A 16,754-nucleotide genomic window follows, 5' to 3' on the forward strand; every position below is an offset into this window, starting at 1 on the left:
ACAGTTATGAATTCTCGTTATGAACCCTGATTTATTTATTTATGCTTTACCCAGTGCGGGAGGGGAGGGGGTAGAATTCCAAAAATGATAATGATATCAGCAGAGCTTCTATCGCGATACATATTAACAAAGTTCAACGCGACGAATATGTTAACATGGGCTGCAAAAACAATAATTAAAACAATAATTATAATTTTGGCAGCATTTCTGTAAAAATAGATGTAAACGTTGTTCAAAAGTAGGAATAAATTAACATGGGCTTCAAGGAAGTCGAAGTGAGCAAGAACGCACACTCACTTTAATAGCGCAAAGAAAACATCACTAGACAGAACACTCACGCCATCGGAAGGCACTCTATTACAACCACGAACAGTTCATGTAAAATAAGACATATTGAGCAAATCTGACTTTCAGGCATGTTCGCGGACATTTAGCGAGGGGTCATCGCGCCGTGACCCGTGATAGGATTCGCATTATATATATCTCCCTTTGTATACCAGCTGTGCAATGATAGATACTGTGTAAAAGTTTCAAACGGAGTGCTTTTTGTCGACTCTCTAGCGCCTCCCAGTTTAGTTCTTTACCATCTGTCGCACTGAAATTGACACCATATCTCCTTGAAACATACCGAGCGGTTAAACTCCGTATTCCCCAAAGCTCTTCTGTGTCACCCGCTGCCCAACTTTGCAGCATATCGTGTCTGTGTGCACACTCGACCAGCGGTCGGCGCGAATGAAGACAAGTGACGAGCCGAGTCTCGCCGCAGGTACTGGAGCAGCTTCAGCGCGAGCAGAAGCGGGACGGCCGCCGCGTGCTCGTCGGCTTCGTCGTCATGGCGGTGGCCGTCGCCTTCGTCGTCCTGGTGGTGCTGGCGCGCGTGCTGCTGGACGAGGCGCCAGGGGGCCGCAGGCCTCCCGCTCGGCGCAGCCAATCGGAGGCTAACCGTGGCCGACGAGCCATGATCGAGAACGACTCGGACTTCGAGACGCTCGGCGAGGCCGACGCGCACCTTCTAGGCGACCTGCTCGGCGGGAACCGCACTTATCTGCGATGAACCGTCGAGGGGGACTGACTTCTTATTCGTGCACTTTGTTGTGTCTTTGTTTCTATTTGAGCGAGTGATTAAACGTCTTTATTTAAACAATAAGTAACAATATTGTAAGGGGATCGGGTCTGCGACCAAAAGCAGTGATGGCCGGCACGGAGACGACGACCAGTAACCCAGGTAGCACACAAAGTCTTGAAAACGTCGTATTAAGGGATTCAACGTCTGAAACGGATTTTTGACCAAAATCGACGCATCAAAGACGTTCCAAACAAGATAGCTTAAAAACGAGGGGTGAATACGTTTTGATAACGTTGGAAGCCAGACAGCTTAAAAACGAGGGGTGAATACGTTTTGCAAGCGACTCAAAACGCCACCGCCACGCCACGGCGCGTCAGCCTCTTTAGCGGCTTCTACAATATTCAACAACCCATCAACGCGATCCAACCTTGCGCAAGGTGGCGATACCGTCGTCAAATCATGTGACCAAGGTGGCCACGTGATTCGTGATGCCGGGCAGCCGGGCGAGCCGGGGCATAGTCGCGTCGTCATGGCGTCGTCGCGTCACCGCACTCGCATTGCGCTGTGGTGTGTTTGCGGCTGTTCTGAACGTGCTGCCGCTGCCCTTTGCTATGTAAGTGTTGCAGTGTTTTGCTGTCAAGAAAACGATATTCGGTGATCAGTTTGGGTTGTGCGATATGTTTGTGTGGTTTTAATTTGGAAATCAGTAGTGTTTTCAATTGTTATGTGATCAAGGCGGCCACGATATTCGTGAAGCCGGGCATAGTTACGTTATCGCACTCGCATGGCACTATGGTCTGTTTGCGACTGTTCTGAATGTGCTGCCGCTGCCCTTTGTCATGTAAGTGTTGCAGTGCTTTGCTGTCAAGAAAACGACATTCTGTGATTAGTTTGGGTTGTGCGATCTGTTTGCGACGGGCATAATAACGTTATCGCACTTGCATTGCGCTGTGGTATGATAGCGGCTGTTCTGAATGTGCTGCCGCTGCCCTTTGTAATGTAAGTGTTGCAGGGTTTTGCCGTCAAGAAAACGACGTTCTGTGATTAGTTTGGGTTGTGCGATCTGTTTGTGTAGTTTAATTTGGAAATCAGTAGTGTTTTCAATTGGAGGGCGCGGAGTGGAGGGCACTAATCAGCTCTTCAAGTTCATTGTCATGTTATGTGAGGCGCCTTTTCACTGACGCTGTAATTAACGCGTTAAGGGCAGTATAAGGACGAAAGTTAGAGGGACGAAATCGTGCCTGTGTGTCCCTAGCGTCGGGGTCGGCCGCTATGCGTGATCCTAACAAGAAAGCATTTTGCAGAATGCGAAGAAAGGCGGCAAAATTTCTGTCTGTGCGCACCTTGCCGATCTCCGCAATAGAGCCATCATCGTGGTATTTTAGTCTCCCGTTTAGCAAGAGTGTTGCAGACAAGGGAACTGGTTCAAACAGGCTTTTTTTTAATGATTCACTACTAGTGCGGTATCCCAAAAGGTGAGGTCAAGTGCTCGCCCTATTTTCTTCCCTCGCGCTACAGCGCACTGACAGAATTTTGCGTGCACCATACCGTGCTTTTATCGTTTGCGCTTCAGGTTCTCGATTGTGTTTTCGCCCTCTTTACCCACGTGATGGGTATTTCATGGTATTACCGGGTACCACATGTGTCCATATATTCTGTCCAATATATGAAATGGCCAAATTCGATTTTATTTGACGCCTCAAATGGTAGTAATGTACTGAGTCCCTTGTAGCTTTGTGCTTGTTATCAATTTTACTATTTGGCGAATGGATACAGCATGTACGCTGCATAACTCGCTTGTGCATACTGCATACGTGAGTCGAGTATGCCCTTGGTATAAAATAACTTGTATGCTTTAGGTAGTACGATTGTTTGCAGTTTGGGACATGTGTCGGAATGTACGCTGTGCGCCCTTCGCGCTTTACGGCGGCCTGCCGAGTTCGTGCGGGTGCCATGTGTGCGCATGGAGTTCGCGAAGCGCTCTCGCAGTTTTTTTTAATATATATATACATGTGTTCTGTTCGCGCGCTTCGCACAACAGGGCATGTCGCAGTTCTTTGTCCTTGTGCAACACATTTTCCTAGCGTACGTCTGTGCATTATTTGATACCGGTTTCACACGGGGCTCTTTTAGCCGCTATCCAGTCCGTTACAAATCGAATTTCTCGGTCGTGATGGCTCCTCTGCGCAAGCTACGAGAGTGAGCCAGTCGCATCGATAATTTCGATCCGGATCGGGCTTGATCGCGATCGAGAGTGGTCGTGTGACACCGGTTTTACACATGGCTCCCACATAGGGAACACTTTAAGTTCAATGCTACTGAGTGAAGAGCAAGTGCATATATATGCCAGTGGTGGTATGTGGGCAAGTCTCTCTGGTGAAGCCAATACTTGTGCATTCAAAACATTTCAATTACCAGCGTAGTGCATCAATGTGTCTACTTCGACAAAATGGAGCACCAGTGCAGATATCTGAACATACCTGTCCAGGGCAGCAAGTGTGTCTAGATTGAAACCACTACCAGCATGTGCGGCAGTTCTATTTCTAGCAGCGGGACTGCACAATAATCAGTAGGGTGCTCTCAAGCTGTTTATCTATGAAGCTCTGCCTGGACTGTGTGCCAAATATTTTTGGACGTGAAAGTGGGGGTGAATTGGTAAACATCAGTGGAACTGTGCCTGGACTTTGTGGCAAATGTTTTTGGATGTGAAAGTGTGAGTGAACTGGCAAAGAATTTGCTCTGGGCTACATGTGTTAAACGTTTTTTCTCATTCAGAGTGCTTTTTTTTACTTTAGGAGACTGGAGATGTGCGCAAAGTGTGACATGTCAGTGTGCTAATTAATGTATTTGCTGGTTTGCAAATTATTCGTTGCAACTTTATTTTTGCCAGAGAGGTACAACTTTGCCTCTTGTAAAGGGCTTTTTAGATAAAACACTTACTATTTATTATGACCATTGCTTCCTTTGTTACACAAATGCAGCTTCCAGTGCATTCCATTTTATTTCCATGTTTATGTGGGTTTCTAATATGAGGCTTGCATATTCATTTCTCACGTTCTGGAGTGGCAAGATGCAGCATTACTGTCTCATCGTTCGCTGTACTACAGTAGTGTTCACTTGTTACACTGAATCCCCCGTTTAAGTATTCTGTACTAATTTCACTTTATTGCTTTTTTGTTGTATGGTTATTTTTCTCGCCATTACCTTCTTTGATATATCCTAAAGGCAATATTTCCAATTTTGCATTGTTCCCATTTTTTTATTTCTGTCACAGGATTGTTTTATGATGGTATGCGGTGGTATTTCTTTTTGTGCTCTTTTCAAGCTTCTAGATGATTGGTAACATTACTTGGAGGCAGTTACCATCCAATTCATACTCTTGCATTTTTCAGTCTACTTCTTCCATTCGCTCCGATGTCACTTCTGCATAACTCTAGTCCATCTAATAGCACGCGCACTTTACTATGATAAATTAGACACTTTAGTACACTCCAGGTTTTTCTGTTCATTTTTGTATGTGTACTTGGAATTTTGTTTATGTGCTAGTGAATGTTCACTTTCGAGTTCATTACGAATCCTTTCTGCGACTTTTGTCATTGTTGATGTACTTTTATTTCTATTTGCATTTCTCACACAGTTTGTTCGAACCTTGCATAAGCATTACATTTTAATAAAGTGTTCTTGCTTTGTCACAATGTTCTCATTTCATGCACTCTTGGCATGAAGGGCTTGGTCTGGCCACCTGCCAAGACGTGGCCATTTGTTCTTTGCAGGATGTCATTCCCATTGTGGTTGTAAGCATCGTAGCTTACTAAAGGCGGTATTAAGGATTTATTATTCCTAACAGGCTCATTTTCGTGCGACTTGGTAGACGATGCGCCGGCCATGCGGGGAAAAGTGCTTGGCACTGCGCCATGGCTCTTACAGTCAACACCGACGCTTCTACTCATCTGGGGCGCGATTGGAGATCGTTGTTCGAAACGCCCGATCAGTTTCACCTCACGCGATTGGCCTAGGCCGTGCCAACGGGTGCGGCTGACGACGTCTGCGCGGCATAGGCCAGTCGCGTGAGGCGAAACTAAACGCGTGTTTTGAACAACGATGTCTGATCGCGCCCGTCACCCGCGAAAATTAGCTTCAGATGATCGTAAACCTTTCAAGACCGCTTCTAGACCAGCTTTTTGATAACGTCCTAAAAACGTTTAGAAATTGGTTACGAATAGTTTTGGCAAAGGGATTACTTGTGTCTTTCCCAATCCTATTTCTAGACCAGCTTTTCGAATACGTCTTGCAGACCTGTTCTAGATCGTCTCAAGAAAGTAATTAAGCCGGACATAAGCAGAGATATCCGACGTTTTCCCGCCGAAGTTCTCTCATTCGTGTCTTCTTTAACCCGTTTTTATCGTCTTGGATAAACGCTACGAAAACGTTACGTATCTCTTTTGTGCTACCTGGGAAAGCTGACAACGACAAAAGACGATGGCGGCACAACGGAAACATGACGGCTCCCACATTACGGACTGGAGAGCGGAACAATATTGTTGACCTTATAAGGTTAATGGCCGTAGCCACAATGGTTAGTTTAGCGAAAGAACGGTGGCATATTGCAGACGAAAAGGGAGAGAGGAAAAAAAAATTAGCGCAGAAACTCCTCTGGGAGTTTTCTAAGTATGCGTAGCATTCTGCCACTTGCTCATCTCCATGCAGTCAGGTGCCATTATCAAGGTTATGAAACTTGATTCGACCAATATAAAGCTTATCAACCTTTATCAGTCGTTATCAACCTTATCGGACTAAATCCGACACTTATCAAACCTTACCGGGTGGCATCAAACTTAGCGCAAGCGATCAGCTCGTTATCAACCTTTACCTGTGCTTATCAACTTTCGCGGACATGACCCGACCCTTGTCAACCGTTATCAGTGGTCTTTAACATTATAAGAATTGATTTGACCATTACAAGCCCTTACCGCTCTTTAGCCCCTTATCCATCCGCGTCGAACCACTATCGACAGTGATGAGACCAATATAAACCTTCACCACGCCGAAAAGAAGGAGGAGACCCAAGGTCTAATATTCTAAATTCTGTTTGGTTATAATTGTATTGAAAACACTCGCAAAACCGCCCGATTCTTGGCCAACTGCATGTAGTGGGTATGATCCATTGCTGGAAGACAAGAACGAGAAGAGCCGCACCGGTCATTTGTATCGGGGAACAGCAGCAGTATATAGCGAAAGCGACAATGGCCAAGAGTAAGCGCAAGAAGGAGCGCGACGGCGACAAGCAGCCAGCAGCACGGGGCGATCCGGCGGGCGTCCCTTTCTCTCCGCAAGCTGCAGGGCAGCCCTTGTCGCCGGGCGGCGTCCAGCGCGGCCCCGCGATTTCGGCGGCGGCACAGGCGGGCTTCCCGTACGTGTGCAGCCCACCGCCCGTCATCAGGGCCGGACACCTCGTCTACTCGCCGCCCGTCGTCAGGTCGCCCAGGTGCGCTGGGACACGGCGTAGCGCGGAATGCCACTAGCTCGATCTCTAGCACTGTTACAAGGGCACGAAACGGAAATGCCAAATCAGTTAGACTGATAATGTTTGAAGACTCTACTCTGCTTGGTTTTCTGGTAAGAGGTTGATTATCAGAAGAAATAATGAAGGTCGAAGTTTCTTTTCCTTTTTTTTTTCGTACCGAAACACAGCGCCGATACGTCAGCGTAACGTCAGAGATTTTTCGTATTCGGGCCAATGTGGCTCAGTTCTTACAAATCAATAAGTTCAGCTCTTAGGTCTTTTGGAATGCAATGTAGTCCATCTACCGGGTGTTTCAGCAACTACCTTCAAAAAAATTTAAATTGCCTGAGGTAGATAGCACAATTTTAGTCCATGAGCTGGTTTACTCCAAGAGACGGACATTATTTGCACATAAAATTGAAATGCATAATCGACTAATTAAAGATGACTAATTATGTTTTTACCAATGACCTTATAGCACATACTGATATTTCCAATTTCTAGCCGTAGCATTCACAAGGCGGATCCACGTGGAATGAATTCTCAGGCTGATACCAGTTTCGAGATGTTAATCCCCGAACTTTGAGGAGAAATGCATGGTTGTTTCAGATAATTTTTCTCTTCATTGCATAAAACGACGTTTCGTTAAGAAAGCAGGTGGAACCACAGTGCATTTTCACTGCTTGTTTGACGGTGTATATGTCGTAAATGGCGCCATCTACACAATTCTTTTCAAGTGGATATGCCTTGCAGTCTCACCCGCTAGTATCTGTAAATTGCGACACAGTGTGTGCCATAATGTAATTAGTTAAAAACTTAATTGGCGAATTTTTGTTAATTAGTCGATTATGCATTTCAATTTTTTTGCAAGTAATATCCACCTCTTCGATTAGGTCAGCTCATGGAGTAGAATTGTGCTATCTCCCACAGACAAATGTCTTCTTTAATTTTGAAAGTGTTCGCTGAAACGACCTGTATAGATAATTTGTAGTTTGCATTGACGTTATCTTGGGCGCCATCTTCGGGTATTAGCACGTCGAAAAGCTGCGTAAACAAGAAATGTGCGTGAGAGCACAACAGCACGGCAGGCGCGTCATGCACTGAGCGATAAATCGACAAAAGTGATAATCCCGTGAGAAACGGTCACCGTCAAAAAGCAAAGCGATGTAGGCGTGATAATGTGGTGCACTTACGTCACAGTGGTCGCCATATTTGGGTACTAGCACGGTGAGGAGCTGCTTCTGTGAAGTCACGTGCGAACCGTCTATGCCGATTGATGAACAATTAGCCGGGTCCGAGCCATGGTTCACAATGGAGGACGTCACGACGCGCTTTGCGGGCAAAGCCCCTCCATCCACGCGCCACCGCCGACCGGGACGCGTATTTGGAAAATCCAGAAGGGACAACGCATGGCAACCGCAGCGCCACGCTATTGGCTGCCGCCTGCCGGGACGCGCCGTGGCGTCATGCCTAACAACGTACTCTCATCACCAGCGGTTTCGCGTAGCTTGTTGTGGGTCGTGGCCAACGCCGTGGCCAACGTTTTGTCGTGGCTGGCACGCAGACGCGGCTACGTGAAACACTGTGTGCTGGCGCGGTCGCGAGCCGAGGGTGACGCGACTTTCCGTCCCATCCATCGAAGCGCCCTCTCCGCCCTGCCGATTGATAGGAATCGGGACCTACGCCGGTGCGACAGTTTACGCTGCGAGGATCGCTGGGCGAAACCCATGCCGACAAGATCGGAACCTGTGAGATGGAGTCGTATTCCACCACTACTACTAATGATACGCAGCGCGATGCCCTCAAGTGGAAACAAAACGCCCTTGCGATTACTGTGCTGCTCACGTCCTGTTAATGCAATTCGGCATACATCGACACGGCGTGAAAGCACTGAATAGTTTTTTAAAGTACGTGCGCTGGCACAAAACGTTATAAACAGTCCCGAAAGAGCCTATATTGTGTTGGAAGTTAAAGTTCACTCTAGATATCAATAAATGTTGCAGGTATGTGCCAATTTCTTCACCTAATTGCAGAGAACTCTCTCTGGCCGTTATAGCATTTTTATGGCTTCCTCCATGTCCCAATATGCTGAATTTCAAGTACATTGAAGTTGTTGCAGATGCGAAATGCCACTTTTATAATGTATTTGGTTCGCCTGTTAAATATAGTTTAAAAAGTTCTGTTCAAAAAGAAATTCCCATCTTTTTACAACTGGGATAAATAATGTTAGAGGTGGAAAGCTGTTATAATACTTTAATTATAACAGCTTTAAGCTAATACTTTAATTTAAGAGCACTGCTTTAAGTTAATTTCTAAAGCACAGCAATTTTGCTTGCCTTTTTCTGTTTTATAAACTACAATGTACATCTTTGAAAGGCAGCCTGACCCTCTTTAAATTCGAAATATTGGACACAGACTGGGAACACTGCTTTCCAATACACTTGCTGAAACTGCCTTATCAGAACACCCTAGTACACAATGCAGATTCATAAGGAAGTGACAAGACAGTTTGACAATTTTAATCATTGAAAGACTTAGCTAAACCTTTTTTGGGTTGTTTTTTCTTGCTTTCAGACGCTGCACATTGCCTTTTAAGGCATGTTTTCAGTGTTTCTTTTTTTATGGGTAGGGCATGTTAACATCTTTTACACCATGTCAATTATGTGGTGCCATAATGTGTTCTTGGATAGAGTCTTGCCCTTTCATTCAGTACAATATAATGTCGTTTATTGTGTCATAGGCCGTTTTACATTTGAGTATAAGTGTAGCATTTTGCTAAGTTTTGCCTCTGTCACCCAAGCTTGCAAGTTCGCTACCCACTGCTGGTGACGTGTGACACATGTGACTTTTGTTCAATAAAAGGAAGTCTGTCACTTATCCTGTGCACAGGTTGTCTTTTTGGATTACAATTTGTTGCCTATATTAGTTCTTTTGTTGCATCTCAGATTAGGAATGGCTATCATAGTTGACATCATTTAACCATATTGCACACAATGTGGATATGTACTTGCAATATATGGCCACCATAAATATAAATAGAAGTTAATAATTCAAGAATAGTGCCTTTGCATGGTGGGACAGCCATGAATTGTAGCTACAAGGTACCAGCGCTGCAAGTAGCACCGTTTGTGCAGAATATAGTTCAACTCAAATACTTTCAAACATCATTGTTTTTGTCTGCATTTGTATAGCTCCAGTTCCTGTGAACAACACACATATGGTGGAAGAGTGGCTTGCACCTGCAGTTGGGCCCAATGAATAGCCAAATTTCTGCACGTTTTCATATTATTAGCATATTAGTAGAGGCGGTCGTTCTTATAGCAGCCTGTTTGCCCAGTGTAGAAGCCACTGCGGGTGTCAGGATGTTGTACACATCTTCGGCTTTGCAGGGGACACAGCATCTGGCACATAGTTTGTCACAGGCCATGTCTTTGGGGCAAATTGGATTTACTCACTTGCAAAGGGAGAACCAAGCTTGTTGGATAAGAATTAAACCGCCTGTACACTCAGTGGCCTTCATTTTGTGTGACATATATGGTTATAGCTGCCCTTGCTTTATGCATTTCTTGTCCGGCAGCAGTCCTGCTTTTGAAACACTCGGGATAGCTTTTAGCAAGCTGGACAGGAATAGCACTGAAAAACCAGCAGATGTTAATTGTCACACTTGTCATGCGAAGCTTCATACAGTATGATGAGGGCGGAAATTAATGAGGGTGTTCCTCAAGGCCTTGTAGCACGTCATGAGTTTGGAGCAACGTGATGTATAGCACTTTTCTGTTCGCATACTATGGGTTCAGCAGGTGTAGCCATGGTTTAAGTGCAGTGCAAGGTCAAGAAAACATATCTATGAGCAACACCCTGGTAAAGGAGACGCTGGGAAAACTAATGGGAAGCCTGTTGAACATCTAATTGACCAAGTTGCTGGCTTCATCAGGCAAAGTGTGATAAAGAGAAGAAAGTCATCAACACATCAGAATGTTTTTGCATATAGACACTGCTAAGGTTCTCAGGCACGCCAACAAGTCTTAGTGCGCAGGCTATGCAAGACCAACTACATATGCCTTCTGTTTGGACAAAGAACTGTTCATTGTAACTGGATGAAGATGGAGTGGACAGAAATAAACGGCAGCTCTATTAATCTGGTTTCACTGGCATTAACACTGATATGTAAGTGCGCATTGCCATACTCCGCAATGCCTTCTTGGGTGACATCAAGGACCAGCTTGAGGCAAAGGATAATAGACATCTTTACAAGCTAAAAATGCATGCATGGAGAGCACTTTGTGTCCAAAAAGTAGGCACTTCCACAGGGGCACTGGAAAAGGAACATATTATTGACAGTGGGCAAAGACAAGCTTCTCTGCTACTATACACCCAGCATTGTTGCCATGTAACGCCATCTGAAACAATCCCTCTCAAAGAGGAAATCATCTTTGTGTATCCACAAAGAGGGCAGCAGGCAAAGCCCCTTCAGCAATGATGCCAGCTTCAAAAGGCCCACTTGCACACCCTGAATGCTTTCTTCTTAGACTTTGCTGGGTGCAAGCATTCTACTGTCCAAAAGTTGTCATTGAGAGCACTGTTCGTTTGGTTGCAATACAGTTCTGAAGTGATTGCAACAAATTTCCCTTCCTAGTTGGTCTGGAGGCTCACGGTGCTCATGAAGCAACACCATGAGATAAGCAAGGTGACAGGATGCCTCCAAGCCCTTGTTTATTTATCACACTGTTTTGTTAGTAACAACCATGAGATCTGAGACCAACAAGCTCACGTTCGGCAATCTAATGGTTACTGTGGAGGATCCATAATAAAAAGCACAAAACAGAAAACTCAACAGAAAGGATAAGGCACCATTTAACACTTAGTATTGCTGCAGCCCACCCCCTTTTATTTTGTCTGGTCATGCTACATTTTTTTCTATAGATAGGCATGAACTTATCCTGTGCGCAGCTTACTGCAGAGAGCATAGGTGATGTTCCCAATCGGTGTCCGATTTTTATATACACCATGTGCTGGCTCAAAGAGGCTCGAAACACTGCAATGGAAGCTTCTAGTAGAAAAGGTACCTGGAAGAAAAAAACTACTACAACCACCTTGGCAACATCTTGTCCCCTTAATAAAAATTGTGCTTCCGTATCAACTTCAGCCCTCCAGTTTAGAGTAAGTACCAGTGCACTTATGAACAACGAATCAATTCTCAAAGAGCACGTGCAGTCCAGCCACAAGCATAGGCATGAATCCGCATTGTGCTCCTGCATTGAAGGTGAATAATGCATTACAAAATGGCGAATGTGCCTTAGTAAGCTTCCCGGCAATATGAATTTGTAATGTACAAAGAATTGTCAATAAAGCTTACCAAGAGCACAGATGCACTTGCAAATTATATCACAATTGAAAATAATGAGTAAACCTATGTGCCCTTTCCACTCTTAGTATGCTTTACTGCACGATGCTACACCCCTGTATTGCAGTGTAGCAAGCTACGAAAGAAACGTTGCATAATTGAGCTTTTTAAGATTACCTTTTTCGCAATACACCTATGTACTGCGGTGAAGCATACTAAAAGTGGAAAGGGGCCACTGTAACTGGACATAAAAAGAGTTCTTTAATTATACACTCGCGCAACCGCCGCCTCTCAGGTCGCCTCAGTGGACATACTATGCTGGGTGATAGCGGTCCCCTCCCACTTTTAGTATCCTTCAGCGCGTAACTAAAATGTACTGCGGCGAAGAAGCAGTACATTTGTATTGGGTGAATAAACAAATGGTTTTTACAACAGTACAGAAATAAACGCGCACCATGCATCAGTCTACCACATGGAAGAGGGTCGCAACAAAGGGTAGCTGATTCACACAGGCTGTGTAGCCCGCTTATCAGTCGTAAAGGCTATTATAGGAAATTCAAAATTTCAGACACACAGAAATATGTTTATATGTTTACGTTCGCACTCCTTGCGTAATAAGACTGCCAGAACTTCCACAGTAGGAAGTAATTTACAACACACAAATGCGAACAACACAGACATATGCCTTGTTTTCAACTCGGTCGTCATGCAAATGACATATAGCACGGAAAAACGTGAACATGCTGTGTGTTAGCATCGTAAACTTCATACTAGGCAAGGAGCACACCACAATCCCGCGACAGCCGCTAATGAGACCAAAACGGGTGCACATATCTGTGAACGTGCAAATGGAGACCCCTAAGCCATTCTGTTCTTCCACCACCCCCCGCTGCACGGCTGCACCACTCGTATCAAGCACAGCACACCTAACACACATTCAGCGCTGAACAGTGCATGGGCGGTCGACGCAGTCGCATTTACATGACTTGTAGCGAGCAGCACATCCCTCGATGTCCGTTAAGCAAAGTCGGACACGGCGACGCCACATCGCGTTTCGTAGAACTTCGCTGCCGAGGCGCTAGGCCAGTTCGACATTTCAATTGTCAAGGAAGCACGGGTCACACAACGCAGATTCTGTACTGCCAGAGCTCACCGAGGCGAAAGTCGCACTGCCGCACCACCACTACTCGCGGCTTTCCGCCAAGTAACACAAAACCTAACACCAACACACAAGCAACGCAAGCACGATCACATAAGCAACGTTGAACAACGCACCGTCCCGCGCGAGCCGGAGAACGATCACGCTGAGAACGAACACACCACGGCGCCGCTCGGCGCCACCATCATGCCTTCTCAAAAATCCCTAAACGATCCTGTCCCTAGGCACCTATGATCAGGTCACGTGAGGGATTTTTATACGGAGAGCACCGGGAACGAGAGTTATCGCTTGGCGCCGTTGCTAGGGGTGACATCACGGCGTCCCACAGGCTCGTAAGCCAATAGCGTGGTGCTGCGGTTGCCATGCGTTGTACTTTCTGGATATTCCAAATACGCGACCGGGACACCTGAAAAACGCGGCGGTGGTGCGTGGAGGGAGGGGCTTTAGTTGCGGGGACTTCAAGGCGGCGTCCCCTCTTTTGTTATTGCGTCTCTTCTTGGTACTTCTTGGCGTTATACAAATTTATTTATTTATTTATTTATTCAAAAGCACCTTACAGGCCCTATGGCAGGGCATAAAGTAAGGGGGGCATATTAAACAGTAAAATGTATAAAAAGTACAAATTGCCAACCGGAACAGTGCTGTAAGAAAGTTACCGTGTTACACAATATTGAAGGCTGATGCAGGCTGAATACTGATGCAGCTCACAATTATTTTTCTCTTCTGATATCCTTTTAAAACATCGCGGAGACTGATGCGGTTCAACATCCCAAACAATCCACCTGGAGTGCGGTGGAGCGGGAGGAAAGGTTCAACTTCATAAGAAGCTTTTCAGACACGAGATAGTACAGCTTAAAACCGCTATACAAGCGCGACGTTGACCAACACTAGATCACTTAACACTTGTATCGTTTCTATCAAAGCTCTATATTAATTCATTTTGGCTCTATTGAATTTTCGCGTCAAACGCTCAACGCCGGTACAGTCAGTGTGAAGTTATGAATATCAAAGGTATTGTCTCATATCCGGTCAGTATTTCGAATATTGTTCTGTCATTGGTTTCCTTAGAACTCAATACAGACCTCCTTTAATTACCAGCAGACAATTGACTAGACCTAGGCCTTTAATTACCAGCAGACAATTGACTAGACCTGAGTGGACGCTGTCAAAACGACCTGTGGAGAAACAACGCTTTTGCCACGCGGAAAGAGGGCACGACATACACGAGAATGTACGCCAACAGTGCACTGTTTTGGGCCGGTTGGTACATACTCGTTGGGCGAGGAAATGTCGCTTTTCTGTCTAACCAAGTCACATGTCGTGGTAAGTGTGGCCGTTTCGCTAACGTATAAGTCTAATTTACAAATGTGTCCTAACTTATTGCACCCCTCTAATGTCCTTATAAAGGTTCTGCACTAAACGCGAGCATTGCATGAATTACCAGCGGACTGACTACGTGAACTCTCGTACGAAAGCTTAAATATAGCAAACTGAAGCAGGTTACGAGCATGCCAGAAACGGAGGTCAAGTCCTGACAACTCGCTGCCTGCAGGTCACCGCATAGCGGACCAGCGAGCCCCGGCTTCCACGCGGGTATTCCGCTGATCGCCGAGCAGTTGCGCCAAAGCCAGCTGGCGGCCAAGAACCGCGTCATCGTCACCTCGGTCGTGGTGTTGGCCGGCGTGGTGCTCGTCGTGGTGATCGTGTGGGCCCGACTGTGGCGTGACGAGGTCATGGCCAACCGGGAGCCGCCACCCGTCACCACGCCTAGGGCCCGTATCGAGGGCGGCTGACGATGGGCGAGAGCACTAAGCAGCAACCATGTGGGGAACGTATTCGAGGCCCGCGCTGCACAGTCGCCGCACAGCATCTTTTTAGCATGTCCGTACAACGCGTTACGCAATTCCGCAATACCGCGGAGGCGTAGATGTGAGCACCAGAGTTAGTGGCGCCGGCAACAACATAATTATTAACGTACAGGAGCTACCTTTCACACGATTTCGACGAGAACAGCATAAAAAAATGACACTTTGTGTTTCAACAAACCTCCACAAGATGTTGCTTCCTTTCTCGTCTCCTGTCTTCCAGTATTACGTAAAATGCGCTACATATAAGGACAGCTTAGAGCTCCCTAATGCAGCAAACTTATGGTGACAAGTATACTTGTGAGGTAGTTATCGCGCATGGGTGTACGTGGGGCGACCCCACGCTTAAATTACATCGCAAATACATTCCATGTGGTTGCCGCTTTGCGTTCGCAAGTGTAACCGCGCGCGTTTGCGCTGTTTCCACTGCCATTCACAGTCGCCGTAGTTTGAATGCAACGAGGACAATGAGAGCGGCCAAAAACATTGTGCGAAGCTACGTGGCGGACGCTTTATTATTATTATTATTCGATTGCATAGGCTTTCAGCCACTTACGGCGTTTCACCTTTAATTGCGCACGCATTTTCTGTTTTCTTATAAACACCATTTGTCGTGACTATGAGAACTGGTTCACGTTTGACAAACAATGTCTTCAAGAGTAACAAGGTGCACTTACACTCTCCTCCCGACCAGTAAGAGGTAAGTAATTATGAATGCGCTCTCGGGAAACAGTGCTTCAGAGCGAGGCACGGGCGGTTTTATACGAAGCGACGCCAAAAAAGGGGAAAAACGAAGGAAAAGTCCGGCAGGACGCACCTCGCGATGAATGTCGACGTTGACGCGAGTAGCAGTGAAGCAGTAGCGAACTCGCCGTTGTCTGAGCAGAGACGATCATGCACGGTAAGGTGTGCATGCAGCTGTGCTGTGGGTTGCACTCTCGCGATTCTTTCTGTGCACGTTGCGCCATCTAGCGGCGCTGCCGCGAAGCCTGCGCATGGCGCATGTATGTATATGTGTGTATACGAACAAGATTGTCTGTCGCGAGTTCGATTTTTCCCGGCACCGGAGAAATTTTATACGATCTTTTGTAATTGAAGAGCGGCATATACTCGGTGATGACGTCAGAAAAGTTCACTGTAGAGCGGCACGTACGCAGCCACCCGACATGGTGTCAGAAAAGTTTCCTGCAGAGCGGCACACAGCCAGTGGCGCATACCCAGCGACTCAGGTTGGGCCGACGGCTGGTTTCGAACCGGGTTCCCTCTGCACAGCGGGCGCATGCTTTACCTATTGGACCGTGCGCTACCCAGTGACCCAAGTTACTCCTCCGAAAGCGCGGGAAGTTCCCAAAGAATGCCGACCACATTAATAGTTGGAGACAGGCGGGGAAAGCTGCCTTCAGGCCGGCTACCATGAATCACTACGTCACGGTCTACTTAGAGCGTAGCTACTTTTTTTTCCCACAGCTATCGCAATGACTTGATGAATCCTGGTCAGCAAGCTGCCGTTTATAAACAAGTCCTAAAAGCGAATTGAAATGCCTTAACACACAGCTCGAGCCATGCGGAGTATCAAGTCCGAAGATAATGTCTAAATGCCCGCATTGTTTTAGCTAGAAATGTACGTTTCACATTGCTGTGTGCCGAGGACACTAGACGAAGCGGCCGACGGCGAGAAGCCAAGCCAGAACGCCGAAGCGCCGGGTGCATAAAAAAGAACAACAAGCACGAACTTCAGCGAAGACTAACACGTATTCCGAAGATTAACACGTATTAACTTCGAGCGGGCAATTTGACGTCATAGACCGTATGGCAAT

This window comes from Dermacentor variabilis, chromosome 6 (genome assembly GCF_050947875.1).
Source record: "Dermacentor variabilis isolate Ectoservices chromosome 6, ASM5094787v1, whole genome shotgun sequence".
NCBI classification, from domain to species: Eukaryota; Metazoa; Arthropoda; class Arachnida; order Ixodida; family Ixodidae; genus Dermacentor; species Dermacentor variabilis.